At 40.4% G+C, this 17,633-nt stretch overlaps 1 protein-coding gene across 5 annotated transcripts in view; it reads left to right on the forward strand.

Moving 5' to 3' along the window:
* Positions 1–17,633, forward strand: part of LOC308478964 (uncharacterized protein) — a 425,355-nt gene that overhangs the window by 197,282 nt on the left and 210,440 nt on the right. For 2 of the 5 annotated variants that reach the window (XR_013987402.1, XR_013987403.1), the window contains exon 3: positions 6,142–6,457. The exons of 2 other annotated variants lie outside the window; for them this stretch is intronic. The gene's annotated coding sequence lies outside the window, so the exon portion shown is untranslated. Of the gene's footprint in view, positions 1–3,736; positions 3,805–6,141; positions 6,458–17,633 lie in introns of those variants that run through there. One more of the 5 variants, XR_013987404.1, reaches the window with a different exon arrangement.

Below are 17,633 nucleotides of genomic sequence, written 5' to 3' on the forward strand. Positions count from 1 at the left end.
GGCAGATATTCATTTAAATTTTCATAAAAATGTATATAGAGTTTAGAATCTCCCATGGAATCCTTTAAAGTCCATGTGTGTAAGAGCACCAGTTAAGTATTTCAATAACATTTTCTTTATCCTTTGTTTATTACCATCTCTTAGAAGTTTGCAAGTGAAATTCATGTTGCTATCAAAGTAACTATTTCATTTACATTGCCCACTGGCATGTGATTGTAGTGTTGTTCAAGTGGGCTTGGTTACCGGCATTCTCCTTTTCAAAATGGGGTCTTGCAGCAACTTTACAAAGTGCATAGTTATACGGGCTTTGCCAACAGACATTTTGGAACATGAAGCAAGGAGACATAGATCACCCTGACTCCGTTTTTTTATTATGTCATTAATTACTATAAACCTTCTGACTTCAAAGAGACCTTAGTTTTGAAAGGGTTTTCAAAATCCTAAGTACCACAGAATCTTCGGCAGTCATAAAAAAGAGTGCACTTTTATGTATTGATAGGAAAATATTAATATCCATTTGCTTTGAAAGTCCCCACCCCACATTTCCCTTTACTTTGTTAAGCTTGTTTCCCATGTGTTTGGATAGAAAAGGCGACAGACAAAATCTTACCACACCACACCAAGTATTTAATAGGTTTTGTATTGTAGGACAAAACAGAGCTCCCTTTCAGAGACTATATTTCCTCCAAGCCAAGTTCAGCTTTAGAATTTGTTTTCTGTTCCAGAGAAGAAAAAAGGAACAGCCATTTGCCTTTCTCCTACTCCTTCCATACTCACATATTTTATTTCATTGACCATTTGTAGCAACAGATGTGACAATCAGGTTTTTGTTAACACAATTTTGGAACAGATAACCAATGCATTATTGTAAGAAGGCCAACCTTCATATGGAGGCTCAGCCTTGTATATGAAAGCTCTTATTTTTGACATGTCCCACAACCTGCTTCTGAAACAGGGCAAACATCAAGGATCAGCATGGTTGGATATCTAAGATAGAGTCCATTGAAAGAGCTCTCTGGAATTGTTTTACCCCTTCACTACTACAGCCTGCTTGCTTGCTCACCCACCAGTCACTCTAGCCAACAATGATGGTGAGAATGAGGAGAAGTAGATGCTACTGCCTGCTTGCTCATTGGCTTTTTTCCCTGGCAGCCAGCGTAGTGGAAATAATGATGAGGAAGATGTGCAGCAGCTTTAGGTGATTATGGCAGTGAGGAGGTAGACTTACTGAGGGAGTGGTCCCATAGTCAGTGTCATCACCTAGGACCTTCCAAAACCTGCAACCTACACTTCTCTGAACCTTTCCAATCACACTCCAAACATAAAGAGGAGGTGTGAGTTAAAAAGGGGTGTGGTCATTGCTTACAGAATGGTTGATAGGGATCATAGGACCTTGGAGGAAAAGGTGGGATATAAATACAAACAAACAAACAAACAAACAAACAAACTGTCCAAAGTGACCATAAATGAGTTGTTAGTTTTGTTTCTGCCATGGGTGGACCATTTTAATGGACTGCCAAAATTCTGCAACAGCAGTGTGGTGTTGGCTGGTTCCAGAATTTTGTTGCCTTTACTTGCTCTCCTTTGTCTTGTGTGGGAGTTGGTGTTTCATGCAACAGGGGCTGGACGTTGTGATGAAGACTTCAGCCTTGCAATTGTGTTTCCTTGCTGTATCGAAGATCCTACTTCTGAGCAGCTGACTGTACTATGTGACCTTCAAAGACACTCTCAACCTTGTGATACAAGAAAAAGAATGGAATGCCCATAGCCTTAAAAATGCTACATTGGAATGTTACAGAAGAACTCAGTGTGGTGGTGAATTAAATGACTCTAAAAATATTAATACTTTCCAGACTACAATGATGTGTTTATCATAGACTACTTAATCAGGCTCCTTTTATGCCACATCCAGGCTGGGTGGCACTGGCAGTATTTGTATATCTATACGCTCGATCACTTCCCTTTATATTATACAGTGTACATGACATTTCCTGGACGAATGCAGAGTGTGTTTACTATACTACCACTCGATCATTATCTTGGGTTAACGGCCACTGTGCACCCTCCTCCTTCCTCATTATTATGGTGGCCGGATCCCAGCAATTGATCACTCTCCTAGCTCTGTCCAACAGCTCTTTGGGTGGGAGTTCTGTATCTGTTTGTTATGTTTGCTTTGTGAAAGCAATAAAGTATACAGAAAATGGACAATCATTTTCTCTATTGTTTGTCAGGGGAGGGGGAAGATCCTTAAAACAAAACAAAACAAAACAAAACAAAACAAAACAAAACAAAACAAAACAAAACAAAACATATTTTTGCCAAACTAGAATGGGGTAGGCGAGGGGAAATCAAAGTGTATACATACTGTAGACAGAAAATTCTGACAATGTTAAGGAATGAAAATTCAATATTCTATCTATCTGTCTACCTATTCACACACACACACACACACACACACACACGTACATGCATGTATATATACCACCCCAACATTATTATTTACAGTAATAGTCATCAACCCTTCATCATAAGATCCCAGGGTGGATTACTTCTAAAAATAATAATAATACAGCAAAACAAATGAAGCAACCCCATTCCCAAATACCATACAATACATTTATATAATACAGACGATACAAAACCAAAGGGCATTTGAGGGGGGGCACTATCACTAATAGTTCAACAGTCTGTTTTTTTAAAAATAATCTGCATGTGAATGAAGTCAGTAAAGGAGCAAGGCTCAGATTTATTACCAACAGGGGCCTTGATCTTCTACCCCAAACATGTGCTTGACAAGAACAGAGTTGGCAGGTACAGATTACCAAATGGTTGTGCCAGTCTCTCCCCTCCGCATGGCATTGCCGAGGCCCCAAATACCCTTCCTATTAGACATGCCTCGTAAAGCAGCACATTCCATTTCCGAGGTGCTGCTCAGCATCCCTAACCTCCTCTAGGAAGCCCATGGGGTGAGTGGTAGTGCCACTACTGATGATAGTGTTCAAGGAAGAAATGTATTTACTAAATTGAATTTTGAATGGGATAGCAAAAAGATTGCCATAGGCAGTGGGGAGGACTGATATAATCCTACCAGCTTAGTTCATGTTGTTGCATACGGGTGAAACAACCGTATCATTTACAGTGGGGGGAAGGGGGAAGGAAAGGGTAAAAGGAATCACAAGATAGAAGATTTATTAGTACTTGCATTTAATGTTATTGTAGCCTAGTGTAACTGTGTGTTAGAGCAGGTCCAATCACTTTCATTTATCATAAAACAAAAATGGAAAAGAAAGCAAGCCAGGAAACTTGTATTTTTGCTGGCTCTTCTGTAGGGGATTCTATACTTGATACTTGACTTGGGCTATTTTTCATTTTGTATTTTATAATGCCAAGATCGTATGGAGTGCCATCTTTATTGCAACTATTTTCAGTGGCTTGCAGCAATCCCAGTCTCAGTGATATTACAACGTATAAAGCCATAGTAAAACAAAAGACAAAAATGTAGAGTGTGATTTTGCCAACATCGTCACATCATCTTAAGGTAGCAGAAAATTACTAAGAATTGAAAATCCTTGAATATTTCCTCATTTGTTATGACAATTCTATCAAACAAAAATGAACATGTTGCGTGCCCTTTCGAAATAGATCTTTGTTTTTTGGTTGGTATCTTTCTGACATTTTCTCAATTATTCCAGCTTTAAGAAATTAGTGCTCAATAATCATGATGTGGAGTGTGTAGGGTCACTTCGAGGAGAGCAACACACACAGAGAGAGAATTAGTTGTCCATCCAGAGCAGAGTTCTGGAGTTCTGAATAAAGGACTAGTCAGAGGCATCATTTGAAAGTTTTTCTTGGAAGGAACTCTGCAAAGCCAAAGAAAGGTCTACTACATTTAAAACAAGAATGAAGAAAGAAGAGACACCAAATATAAGCGCTTTCTGTACATTTTAAGGGCTAATAGAGGAATAGAAAAATAATACAGTCATTCAGATTGCAACACCAGCTGTGCAATGAAAGAAAGAAAAACCAGTAGCTAAACTGAGTCCATTTGTGGTTAATAAAAATATATACATACAGAAAAGCAGTTTAAGGGCAAATGAGCTCAGTGGTATAGCCCATGCCTTGTGTGCAGAAGGTCCCAGGTTCAATCCGTACCATCTCACAGATCAGGTGAGAAGAAAGGCCTCTCTCTGCCTGGGGCCCTGGAAAGCTGCCACCTGTCAAAGTAGTCAATATTTATTTACTAAAACCATTTCTCTACTGCCCTTCACTGGTAATACCATGGCTGTTCTAAACAATAGAAAAACATTTTTCATACAGAACATGTTAAAATACAAAATTCACAGTAAAACTAGCCAGTTCTGCCAAAAGCATAGCAGGACTAAAGCAACGATAAGAACGATAAAATATCAATGATAAATGATAATTTCACCACATTGTTGTTGTTGTTGTTGCTGTTGTTGCTGTTGTTACTGCTGTTGTTGTTGTTGTTGTTGCTGCTGCTGTTGTTTCAATACTGCAATTCATCCATGGATCACAGGGCAGTTTACAATATAAAAACACAAAGATACATAACATAATAACCAACAAAAAAAAAATCCCCCCTGCAGTTTGATGGACCATATATTTTTTAAATTAGCCAAAGGCCTGCAATAAGAAGAGTGTTCTTGCCTGGCACCTAAAGATATATGAAAAAGGCGGCAGGTGAGCCTCTCGGGGGAGAGAACCCCACAAGCATAGAGCCACTACAGAAAAGGCCCATACTTGTGTTGCTGTCCTCTGGGCTTCTCCTGGAGGAGGCACAAGAAGGGCTTCAGGTGATGATTGCAGGGTCTGGGTTCTGCAGGAGAGGGGATTCTGCAAATGCCATCCTATCAGATGGTTCGTTCTTCATGATGTTGGAATTGGGCCTTAGTGTGATGGCACTCCCTCCCTTTGGAACACCCTCCCATTCTGTATCAGAAAGGCACCTTCTTTATTGTTTGTGTGACACCTGCTAAAGACATTCCTCTTTCAATAAACCTTCTAAATGGAGTTCTTTGGCTCAAGTGGAGCCTCCATCGGATTTAAGTAGCTTAGTTACTAAGAGGGGGTGAGGCTTCTTTTGTCGAATATGTGTAAATAAGTAAAAAGGAGTAAATAGTTTATGTGTATGAGCTGTTGACACACACAGGTAATTGTTTTTATACATGCAATTGTTGTAATTGCTGTTATATATGTAACTGTTTTTATGTAAGTTTTTTTAAAAAATCACTTCATGATACTTCATGGGGAATAATTCATATAGGAAATAATATGTTAACCAACTTGCAGAGTAGCTGTTTGGCAGAGAGGCTCATTGGTTTGCTGGTGGTCTTGCTGTAGAAACCATATCCTCACCAATCCCACAGTCAAGTCAAGTCAAGTACTTTAGTATGGTCATAGACCAGCATAAGCAAAACATCTAAATAAATAGCATAACAGTATGAATCTAAGTGAATAATTATTAAATAGGAGTAAGAACCAAATGTAGATTTAAACATATACATACGGATACTTAATTAAGCATAGACAACAGTAAAAATTTATGAGAAAAATTAAAAGATCGGTTAACACAGCTATATGGGGTGGGCTTCAGAAGTGTGGATCTAACAATATGGGCCTTCAGTTTAGGATTGAATTGTAGCATAGACCATTCTCCGTCGAATATCTATCATGGCAGCGCAAAATCTGGCGACTGAATATGTGACTTCTGGGCTCTCGTCCTGTAGTAATAGGGAGATGTTGTGTTGTTCTGAACACCCAGGAAACTTATATAAGATGGTTTGGATAAACCTAGTTCGAATGTCTATAGAATACTGGCAATGAAGAAGGGCATGCTCTGTTGTTTCCTGCTGCCCAGAGCTACATGGACATTTCCTCTCCTCGTAAGGTATCTTCCTATAATGGCCTTCCTGAATTGCTGAAGGGGGGCGGGGGCGGCGGCCTGACAATGGGCCAAAGGGAAAGCCCTTCATTGTTTTGGTATTTCGAGATTAGCTATGTATGGCATTTGGAAGTCAAGTATCTTCTAGTTCCACTAATTAAATTTTTTGGGGACCTGGCTAGGTCTACCTGTTGTTCTGTATCTACCACACACTGTTTAATGTTGTTTCAATCCCATAGTTATCCCGCATGGCAATTTGGATCTGGGAGCATCTATCCTGCACTGCTGTCCTGGAGCCAATTTTGTGGTGTTAAGAAAATCCCCCAAATCCTCATGGCAAACCGCAATTACAGATAAATTGTTTTGTGCCTAGAGCCTGCCACAGAGAAAATAAAATTAAAATGGCCTCTTTCATGTGTACTGACCTCGACTCTTCACTCTAAACTCTGCACTGACTTGGCACTGAACATTCGGGCAATGTTCACGCTGCGTCAATTTTTTTTTTGCCTACAATCCTTTGGGAGATAAAGCAAAAGGGTTGGGTGTGGGTTGGAGGCTGGTAACAGCTGCACATAGACACAAATAACTTGCTCACCTTATTTCCATGGTGTCAGCATCTCTTCCCAATCTGAAGCTTCAAAATGATATTAAAAAAAACTAAACAAATAAAAAACACTGAGGGAAATTCGAGACAGGTTGAAATCTCATGTTGTTAGAACTCAGATAGCAGGGTTTTCCTCCTCTCTATCCCTGTTCCCTTCCTAATTCATTAAACATCTGGGGGGTAGGCGGGCACCAGGTTGGCAAAATCTTTTCTTGAAGAACCAACCATCCTTTCAAAGCTACATGATAATCAAAAAGTGGTGCACTTCATCGCACCCAATTTGGGAAATGTTAATTGCAAGAGCCTAAAGGAGAACTGTGATCCTCAACACAAATGTCAATTTGTATAGTTTTCAGTCAAATTACTATTAAAACAAATTGGTGTAAAGAGAGGGGTGCAGCATCTCTTGTGTCTAACAGGTCAACTTGTACATGTGAAAGGCTCAAAGAATTAATCCCAAGTTGTTCACACACAGCAACAAGTTCTGCATACACTGCTACTCTCATAACCCTCACCCTCCCACCCCACTGTTAAGGAGAATATTACAGCACACCCCCTTTTATGCTTCCTGCTATTTAGTGGGCATAAGAGGCCGAAAGTCTCTGGGCCCCCCTGTATTTGTAGATAGACAGATCAGGGTAAGTGTGGGTCACCTCAGAGAGAGGAATCTGTCTGAAGGGCATTTGTAGATTACAAACTCACCAGCATGACTCCATGGCCATATATCTGAGATGCATATTTTTGGCACAAACACATTGCCAATAAAATGATACTCTAAAGACAACTCTTTGAATACAAGATAGGCAAGTGTGACCCGATGTTAATTATAGCCATCAATTACGCTTGTGTAGTACAATAGAGATCATGTCATTGACATTACTGTAGGATATAGCCAACAATTATATGCATTTTTAAGACTGGGCACACTCTAGATTTATCTTGTGTTTGGAAAGCTCTGCAATTCCTGCCCATTGCTGAGTACTAGAGTCTCACTGCCTTTTACAATGATCCAGCTTCTCACCATACATTGCCCATCTTGCCCATGAATACTGAACAGAGTTCGATTCATTGATGACTGTACCCAGCAGAGCCCTGCTGAAACCAGCTTAGAACAGCCACTTAATGCATCTTCCAAAAGGAGGAAAAAGTGGGCAAAGATTCACATATTGTTTGCATAATTTATATATAGACAACAAATTAGAAATAATTACGATCATTTAAATGGAAATGCAATGCATCTCCTCATAACAGGAACCAGATGACCTGTGTGCCCTGCTTAGTCTGCTGTTCAGGTGTTGGTGGGTAATGTCAAGGCCCCTCCTACTCTTCCTTCATATAGTCCTTGATCTTTAAATTAGACTTAGACAGGCCAGCAATTCAAACAGAGGGCTGGTCATTCAAGTGGAGGGTTGTTCTCTGTCAGGCAGGTTACCTGCCCCCTCCAACACAACTGAAAGTTGGTTGTGAATGGCCCTTTGTCACACAAATGTATGCTTTTTTGCTTTTGCTTTTTTCTTGAAAACATCCAAAGCACCTTATAAAAGCTTAAAACAATACAATCAAAAACATGAAATTTAAAAGCTGCATTAAATACTAAAACAGCAGCAAGAAAACATACCTATTTAAAAGCACCAGCATAGTCCATTAAAGAATGTAGAAGCATGAGGTCACAAAAAAGTAAAAAGCTTGCTGAAATAATAAAAAGGATGGATAGCCCCCCAATCCATGAATCTATACATGTGCATGGCAGAGCTTCCATGTTCACTTTAATGGAAGGTGATTTTCTCTGTTCCCATCCCTGTGTGCTCGTTGTTTATTCTACTATTAAGGTGAATGAAGAAACCACTGCAAGACAGGTGTGCGCCCTTCTGCTCCTCAAGAAACAACTGGATCAGAGTGATGGTATAATTCCTAAAATCAAAGATGATTCTTTATTTCATTCCATTCGAAAAAGGTCTCTGGCCACCTTCTCACAAAATATAAAATTGATGGTGTTTCCCCCATAATTATTAGATTCATTTTTCTATTAAAATGTTTTAAGGAAGCCAGTGCTTTGCCTAATGAATGCAGCTTGATTCACTATGAAAATGCCACTTTATCAATTATTGTAGACTTAGACTGGATGACTTATTGAAGCTTTAATTCAATATGTGGCACCAGCATGCTGATAGACACCAGTTTTTAAAAATGGTAGTGTTTCTAGAAAAACAAAGCCATTCACACACTGAGTGTGGGCTCAAACAATTACGGGAACGGGGTCTAACTTTCAGCACAGCAAATGTGGGCAGAGATGTGAAACTACAATATGACATGCTAAAAACCTAAAAGAGACAATGCACATACTTTTGTATCCTAAGAAAACCTATAATAAAAATTATTTTAAAAAACAACAACAAAGCCATACACACCTCTTATTCAGCTTAACTGCCATGCACATCCCGTCCTCTTTGAACTTGTCAGCAAACTCACAGACACATGCTGAAGCCTAGAGGACATTCCCAGCCATTATGGCCTCTGATTGGCTATTCCACATTCCATTTATGGATTCTCCTCTATGTGTGTTTTATGACCCTTTATATATCACTTAATTACAATAATCTCTAAGTAGTATATAGTAAGCTTAACAAGTAATATAGAAATAGAATCAGTTAAAAATGAACTATAAAATCAGAAATGACTTTAAATGCCTGCTGATTTTTATTTTTTTTAAAAACCTTTTTGGTAAGTGCCAAAGTTTTAATAGAGAGGGGACTCTCTATTATCTGATAGCAGCTGGGAGAGAGTTCCACAGAATTGGACCCCCAATTGTGAATGCACAGCTCCTGGTGGGTATGAATGTCCAAAATGTGATTAATATCAACATTCAGTTCCAAATGTATTTTGTAAAAAGATACATGATCCCTCACATTTTGGACACATTTTTGTGAAAGTGGCCAATCCTGCTTAAGTGATGGTCAAATCTACTGGCAGTCACCAAATTTCCATCGAAATTCACTGTAGTACATCATGCAACCATGGACTTAGAAGCAAGGCCTGGTGAAATCAATGAAAGCTTGATAAAGATGTGAAAGGGATTTGCAACAGACTTTACAGCTTTTCCATTCATGAAGCATTCCGAGGCCCTTTGATTGACACAGATGATGTTCGGTTATTTCAATTAGCAAAGGGACAGTATTTCAGATTAAACGATCACCTCAGATTATTTAATGGAAAAGTAGCATATCCATTTTACATAATCACTTCTTAAAAAAAAGAAAACCTTCAGAAATGTATAGCCAATCTTTTACAGATCATGTACTAGCCACAATTTCTCCCAAGGGGCCCAATTTTGTGTTGCTTTTCACACTTTCTGGCTTCATATATAACGGTTTCATTAATTTTACAGTTTATGATTTCTATTCAGTCTTTTAATGTGGATGCTCCTGAGAGCTTCAGATATTCTAGTCAGACATACTTTGACATGGGGTTGTGAAATATGGATGAGTTTTTTTCATGTAACTATTAAATGCCCAATTATCTTGTAATAAATTTATTTATTAAAGTCCATTTCAGTGATGTCTGTATTTCTTCACCTCCCCATAAAAGACTGGCGATAATCGGACTGATTTCCAGCTATGATTTATGTAATCTCAGGCAATTCCACAGACTATGTGGAATACATTCAGTCCTGCAGATATTTAAATCATACCAATAACTGGAAAATGTGGGGAGGAATAGGGGATAGAGGCTGGTTAGCTGAAAGAACATTCTTCCTCTCATCAAGTATATCATCTATGCCAGGTGCATACATATTTTTGCAAGCAATGAACGTGAAATCATTTGCATGCATCTGTCTTGGGTGACAATGGAGGAGTGAACTTTTGAGGATTAAGTTAAACTACTGTGGCGAGAGTCCTGTTTTGTTGCAGCTGGGGCAGACGAAGGCATCTGTTTGTGTTGCTGCAGATGTACCATGGCGTTTCTTCTCTCTGTGTTCCTCCTAGAGGTCATTCCTCTTTGGTCATTGCTATGGATGCACAACCTGACTGCCTGTCTCCAGGCAGTAAGCACCACATTTTTCCATACCCTCTTGGAGAGGCGAGGCATTGCTGTAGCTGCCTTGCCAGTATGCTTGTCCAGCTTAGTGTTAATGGAGAGGTTGTTGGTTATGGTGGAACCCAGGTAGACAAAATTGCCTACCCCCTCAAGCATGTGGTCACCAGTGTTGATGCCTGGAGCGCTGGGGATGTCCTGACCCACTATGTTGGTCTTTGTCGGGCTGATGGTAAGGCCAAACTTCCTGCAGGCTTGTGCAAAATGGTTGATGAGCAGAGCTTCCCCAGAGAGTGCTGTCAAGGCTGTGTCATCTGCAAACAACATCTATCAGCTAAGGACCTGCCACCTGTTTGTCTTAGCACAAAGACGTGCCAGGTTGAACAGATCCCCATTGCTCCTTGAATGAAAGTACACACCATCTTCAGTTGAGCTGAAGGTATATGAGAACACCAGGAAGAGGAATAAGCCAAAGGGAGTTGAGACAAGAATACAGTCCTGTTTCACACCACTCTTTATATGGAAAGCACTTCTGCTGGGATTCTGTCCTGTCCTTTTTCTCATGAGTGAGTATAGCTGCAAGGCAGCAGTGGTTTAGGATCAGCATTTTCCTTCTCCTAGATGGGCTACCTTCCCAGTTTGATGAGCCCCATTTGCTGCTGATTTCACAGCACATGCAGAAACTGCCTTCTTGACTGTTGGACCTACTATTGGTCTCACCTCCTCAATCCACCGGAGCCTGTCTTTGCATGCAAGGGATAGACAAGTCCCGAACTCACCGACCCATAGACTACCCTCACCTGGTTTAGCTGACCAGTCAAAGCCATTACCCAGGGTCTGGCCACTATCACATGCTGACAGCTTCTAGGAGCCACAGATGAGAGCTATCAATGGTAGATGAACTGCCAGAAGAAGGATGGTGTGCTGCTATCACAGCCTCTGAATCACAAACACATTATTCTCTACCAAGGCAAAACACCTACTGTCTCTGGTGTCCCACACCAGAGATACTGCTGTTATGGGAGAGGGGAGACAACATCTATCAACCACTTTTCCCACATCATCTATCATTCTGCCCCCTGGTTTTCTTTTCTCCTCTTCTAAACAATCAAACCACACTTTCCTTACCACTGCCCTAACTTCCTGGTTAGAGTAGTGACATAACATCACTAGCATGCCTAGAGTGGATGTGGTGACTCCATGAAGCATCAAGATCCCCAAAGAAGGTCTGAAGAGGTATCCATGTGCTCTTCCTGACATCTCCGATTAAAGGGGCTCATGTATCAGGTTTAGGAAAATGCTCTTGAGGCCCTAGAGGGCTGCTCCTAGATCTGGAGTAGCCAGTGTAATGCCCTCAAAATATTGTTGGACTAGAACTTCCATTATCCTTGACAGTTGACTATGCTGGCTGGGGCTGATGGAAGTTGTAGTCCAGCATCTGGAAGACATTACACTGGTTACCCATGGGGTAAATGGGTCAATAATCTGACTTGGCATACCCTTCACATCTCCAACCAGGGTAAATGAATTGATCTATTGGGTGAGGGTGGCTGCATTGCGGAAAAAGACTGGACGAAATGAGGTCTTTCTAGTACTATGATTTCTGTGAATATGTAGCACCTAAATAGTTTTTCTCTTACTATTATGAAATTATGTAATTTATTTTTATATACCTCCTAGGGAATTAGAAAAGCTTTATACCAGGCCAACACAGTCTTTTATATCTGACACTCATACTGTACCAGGTAGAATGAAATCAATTGGATGTGTAAATTCCTTAAATAATAGCAAAAAGAGCAAATTGAATTTCAAAGAGAAAAAAATGGTGAACCTGAAACGCAGTGGTAAAAAGTTCATCAGCAGAATTAGCAAAAAAAGTCTGGCAAAGTTACAGTTAGGCAGTCAGTAATACTCTATTGATCAGACATTTTCAATCAATGGTGCTGTGCCTAGATTATTGATGCAAAGGTATTAAGCAAAATTTTATTTCAGCTAACTTGTTGGCTCAGATGTCAACTGAAAGTCATTTCCCCAGTCAATCAAACATAAAATAAATCTGAGCAGAGTTAGCTCTTTTTTTTAAAAACAGCTTTGCCTGTCTTACTTTCCAATTACACAACTCTGAAACTTCAACATTTAAGGTGATATTACTTTAAGTGATATTACTAGGAATTGAGAAAGATGTGATTTCCTGAAGAGAACTAAAAATATGGGGTAAAAATATGGATGCAGGAATGGAAAAGGAATGACGTTTTCCTGTGGTTTGACAGGGAGATTGTAAAATATGAAAACAAAGTTAATCTGGAGTTTAAGAGGAAATGGCTGTAGGGAAATCCTCCTGGCTTGACTGTAATTTTTCTACACTAAAAACACATCACATAAACTGTTCTAAGTGATAGAGCTGAAATGTTTTGTATTTCTTTGGCCTTTGTTACCTTAATATGAAAGGCATGGAATCCTGTATGTGGCAGATTCACATAGCACCTATTGCAAGAATAACTGGTGCATAAATGTTTGGTGCAACTGGAAAAGAACTGCACTGTTTGTTGCTGATTTTGACATGCTTCTTGCCACAGCAAGCTTCCAAACTGTGCTCCACAGATGTGAGTTTCTAACTCACTTGGTGAAATTGGAGGTGGACGGGATTAGCACATCAAACCCATGGCCCTCAATTCATTTCTGACTAGCTTCAGTCCAAGGTATATTTGTCAAATTGTATTTCCATTTTAAAAAAATACCCCAAGTGGGTATATGGATCTTGATGCTTGACTGAGAAAATATTTTCCAGCATCCTTAGATAACTGAAAAAGTAGTGGTGCTGGTTAGCATCTAGCACTGGACCAAAGAACATTTTTCAGTCCATACCAAATCAGCTGGTTAGAAGTTACAGCAAGCCCCTGTAAATGTCATTTGCAGGAATCTGTTTGGGTTCAATCCACTTCTGAACATAAGCAAGAAGAAACTGATTTCCACGATTATGATAATATGACAATACTTGATGAAACACTTTTATTCAGGTGGTCTCTTGTTAACTCTATCAGATGTGTTGCTTTTGCAAGATTCAAGTTTAGGGCTATGCCTTATGCAGCACCTTCAAAAATCAGACTACATTATATCTGAGACCGCAACTCATTCTGCTGTCACCATCTAGTAAAGGGCAATTAAATGTGCCAGAAAGTGTGAACCTAACTTTTAAAACTTCATGTAAATTATGAAGTATGGCTTCTAGTATGAACTACACAAATAGTGGATCTGCAGCCTGATCCAATGTAAATGTTCCTGCAAGTAACTGAGTTCAGTGGGGCTTGCTCCAGTGTAAGCAAGCACGCAACATTTGCTGTTCTGTGTGTTCCAAAGTCTGCAAGAATTTGTCTAAAAGCAGGGACTAAGAATTGGGGAGGGAGAATCTGGTTTGTATCTGTTTGTGATTAACCCTCATGTTTGTGCTATTCATTCCTGAATTTGGAACCCCCTATGGAAACCTGATCAGTACTGTGTAATTACAGCCTGCTCAAATCAAACCAGTCAAATACTGTCAAAAGCAATTATTTTCTTTTCAGAGGGGCACAACGTATTTTGGAATACACAGGAGAAAATGCAGATTTCAGCCTGTGAACAGTTCACACAAACAGGCCTGTCTGGTGGCATTCTATAATTGCTGGTGAGTTCGGAGCTGTTTGTGGACCCATCAGGATTAGTTTTTCGACGTTGCTAGATTCTAGTTCTCGCGTCTATGAAATCATAGAATGCTGCTTTAAAAGTAATTTTTTTAAAAGGAATCAGCTTCATGACATATGTAAAAAGATTGAACAGAAATAATTAATATTCTTATCCAAACTGCTGCTATGAGTAGTAGTAGTAGTAGTAGTAGTAGTAGTAGTAGTAGTTTTAACGACCATATCATCAGGATCTTGTAATAGACAGGGCAACTTGCAAAACAATAAAAACAAAGCCCATCCAATAAAATGAAACCTACTATAAATGAGACCTACTAAGTTACTTGGCTGGGGAGTGTCATTTGTTGCCTACCCTCAGACAACAGTGGGTTTTGGCCTAGCCTTGCCCAGTAGGAGAGAAATCCCTTTCGAAAAGCAGACCACATTTCAAGCTTGATGTAACATTCCTTTAAATTCCCATTGACTCTTCCCCTAAAGCTTCTTGGCTTGTATCTGCACTTGTTTATCATATGCTGCTCTTCTGTAAGGGATTTTTTTCCCAGGGTTTACAAGTCATCGTTCAGTGCCTCTCATCCCTGTAATCTTTGAACCTCTTGAATTTGGACTTGTGCCTGTGTCTTTCTGTCTACCTGGTATGGCAGATGTGGCTTGTGCTATCCACATGACTCTTGCTGAGACACTGATGTCAGATCCCATGCCACATAGAATTTATTACAGATGCAAAAACTGGGAAAGATTTCTTTAAAAAGAGCCCCCAACTCTTCTGCTTTTCCCCATTGAAGGCACTTTTTTATTCCAAGATTAAGAAATCTTTTTCAGCATGAGTCTACCTTCACTTCTGGACAATCTTCTGGAGGCCACATGATAAGCATGGGCAAGGCCAGAGGGAAATGTAGACAGAACTAGTTTCTACAGCCCTCTCTATCCCCCATCCAAGCAAGTGAGAGTCGTTGTCAGAGTTCAAGGACACATTCCCACCAGTCAAAGAAACGGGAAGAGTCTCAAGAGAGGACTAGAGGGCTGCATCCCCCCCAACCCCTGTTTTACACCAACAAATCTGCCCCTTCTTATTACCCATAAATGGAAGGTGGTGATGCTTCTTGAAGCATCAATGGTTTTATTTGTGGTAAAAGGTAAAGGTAAAGGTACCCCTGCCCGTACGGGCCAGTCTTGACAGACTCTAGGGTTGTGCGCTCATCTCACTCTAGAGGCCGGGAGCCAGTGCTGTCCGCAGACACTTCCGGGTCACGTGGCCAGCGTGACAAAGCTGCTCTGGTGAGCCAGCACCAGCGCAGCACACAGAAACGCCGTTTACCTTCCCGCTATAAAGTGGTACCTATTTATCTACTTGCACTTAAGGGTGTTTTCGAACTGCTAGGTGGGCAGGAGCTGGGACCGAACGACGGGAGCTCACCCCGCCGTGGGGATTCGAACCGCCGACCATGCGATCGGCAAGTCCTAGGCGCTGAGGTTTTACCCACAGCGCCACCCGCGTCCCTTTTATTTGTGGTAGGAAATGACAATTTAGTAATCAGAGTGATGGTACAAAGTGACTTGTAAAGTGTGCTGTAAAGTGGGAGAAGTAGAAATGGGTTGCTGTTAAATGACCAAAAATTTTATTTCTGGACATTTATGACATCCGTTCTAGTATGATATATGAGCATCAGCCATAAAAGTTTCACAATAAAACAAAACACACCTTATCCAGATCTCACTAGATGTCACTGAATTCAGAAATTTCATATCCCCCACTGCTACATTCCTCTATCCTCCCCAATTCTGGTAAGTTCTGTATTGTAAACTGTTCTGTTATCTCTCCAGTAATAGTGATTATGCATAAAACATTGTCTTATGAGTTAAGCCTAGCTAAACAGGAAACATTGTCTCAAGTTCCAAGAATAGCCCCATCATAACATTTGCCCATCTTGACAATGAGTGCCTGGAATGAGAGGTGCTCCCCAAGGATGCTGGTACACCAGGATCTCAAAGATAGAATGCTGGTGGCACCAAAGTTCAGTCTGTGGCCATTGAATGTGGATGGGCATTCAAACATGCAGGTGAAAGCCACTTGGCAGTCATCAATATGCATCTGTGCATAAGTCCTAAGATTTCTGAGGTCTGTAGGCAACATCAAGTGTAGTGTGACCAAGCAACTGGGCTTCTTCCTCCTCCCCTCCCTGCTGCAGCTTCTTGCAAACCCCCAAATATCAGTGGACAGCATGGTGGGGTTGTGGTGCTTACTTGACCTCCATCTGGCTGAGTTGCTGCAGCATACTGGGACAAAAAGAGTGTGTGGTGGTGGTGAAGATGACACATAGCAAACCTGTCATCAGGAACCCTGCAGAACATATTTTGGTGGCATGGGGGTGGGGTGGGAGAAGAGAAAGCAGAAGTTCCATTGCACAAGCCTATTTCCATTGCACAAATGGAGGGTCATCACTGGATGCTTCCTTGTGCTACTAATTCTGTGAGTTTGCATTCATGCAACAACTATGCTTCATGGGTCCATACGATTGCATTTGTTGCATAAGGGTGTAGATAACATATATTTTATAGAAACAGAACAATTTGAGCTATAAGTAAGGCAGAACAAATCTGCTGCTTCTGGTGGCCTTTGAATTAATTTTCATATGTTAGTCACTTAACAGAACAAAATTAATATTAATGACACACACTCTCTCTCTTTGCAAAATGAAAAAAAGAAAAGAAAAGTGACAGTTTGATTGCTTCCAGTCTTGGGATTCAGGGCAAATTTTTCGAAGTTTCCATGGGAGATTCTTGAGAGGGAGCGCAGTGTGTATGTGTGTGTTGGAAAACTTGACTTTCTCCACTCTTAGAGGGTTCAAGCTACATATAACAGGGCATGTGTGTGTCCAGAGCACTATGGCCTACATTGTTTGCTTCCTCAGCAAATGTTCTGGCACCATCTCTCAGATCTACATCCATGTTAATGTGTGGTCCGCAAGTCAAAACTGTGAAAGCACATTGAAAAGAGAGGTTTAATGAAACCATAGGCTTGTTCACATTTTGCACTAAACATGGATACTCATGCTCCTGGTGGCTTGTGCTTTCCTGCAACATTCCAGGGGATTTTCCAGAGTCTTGTGTCGTAGTGTGTTCACATATTACATTCAATTTGTACAATCTGTGTACATGTGTACACCAGTAGTTGAGCTGTGTACTTGATCTGCTTATTCACATTTAATGTTTAACAAGCATACAGTCTGTGAAACTTTTGTATACAGTCGTTGAGCTGTAGAAATCAACAAGTTACACTTTTTCACATGAATGCTTGTACATGTGTAGAGATGGTTTGTATCCATGTTTAGTGCAAAATGTGAACAAGCCTATGGTTTCATCAGAAATGTTGTCCCTATCCCCAGATCGATTCCCATTCTGGGTCACAGAGCCCCTTGAT

This window comes from Podarcis pityusensis, assembly GCF_964106645.2.
Source record: "Podarcis pityusensis genome assembly, chromosome: 1".
NCBI lineage: Eukaryota > Metazoa > Chordata > Lepidosauria > Squamata > Lacertidae > Podarcis > Podarcis pityusensis.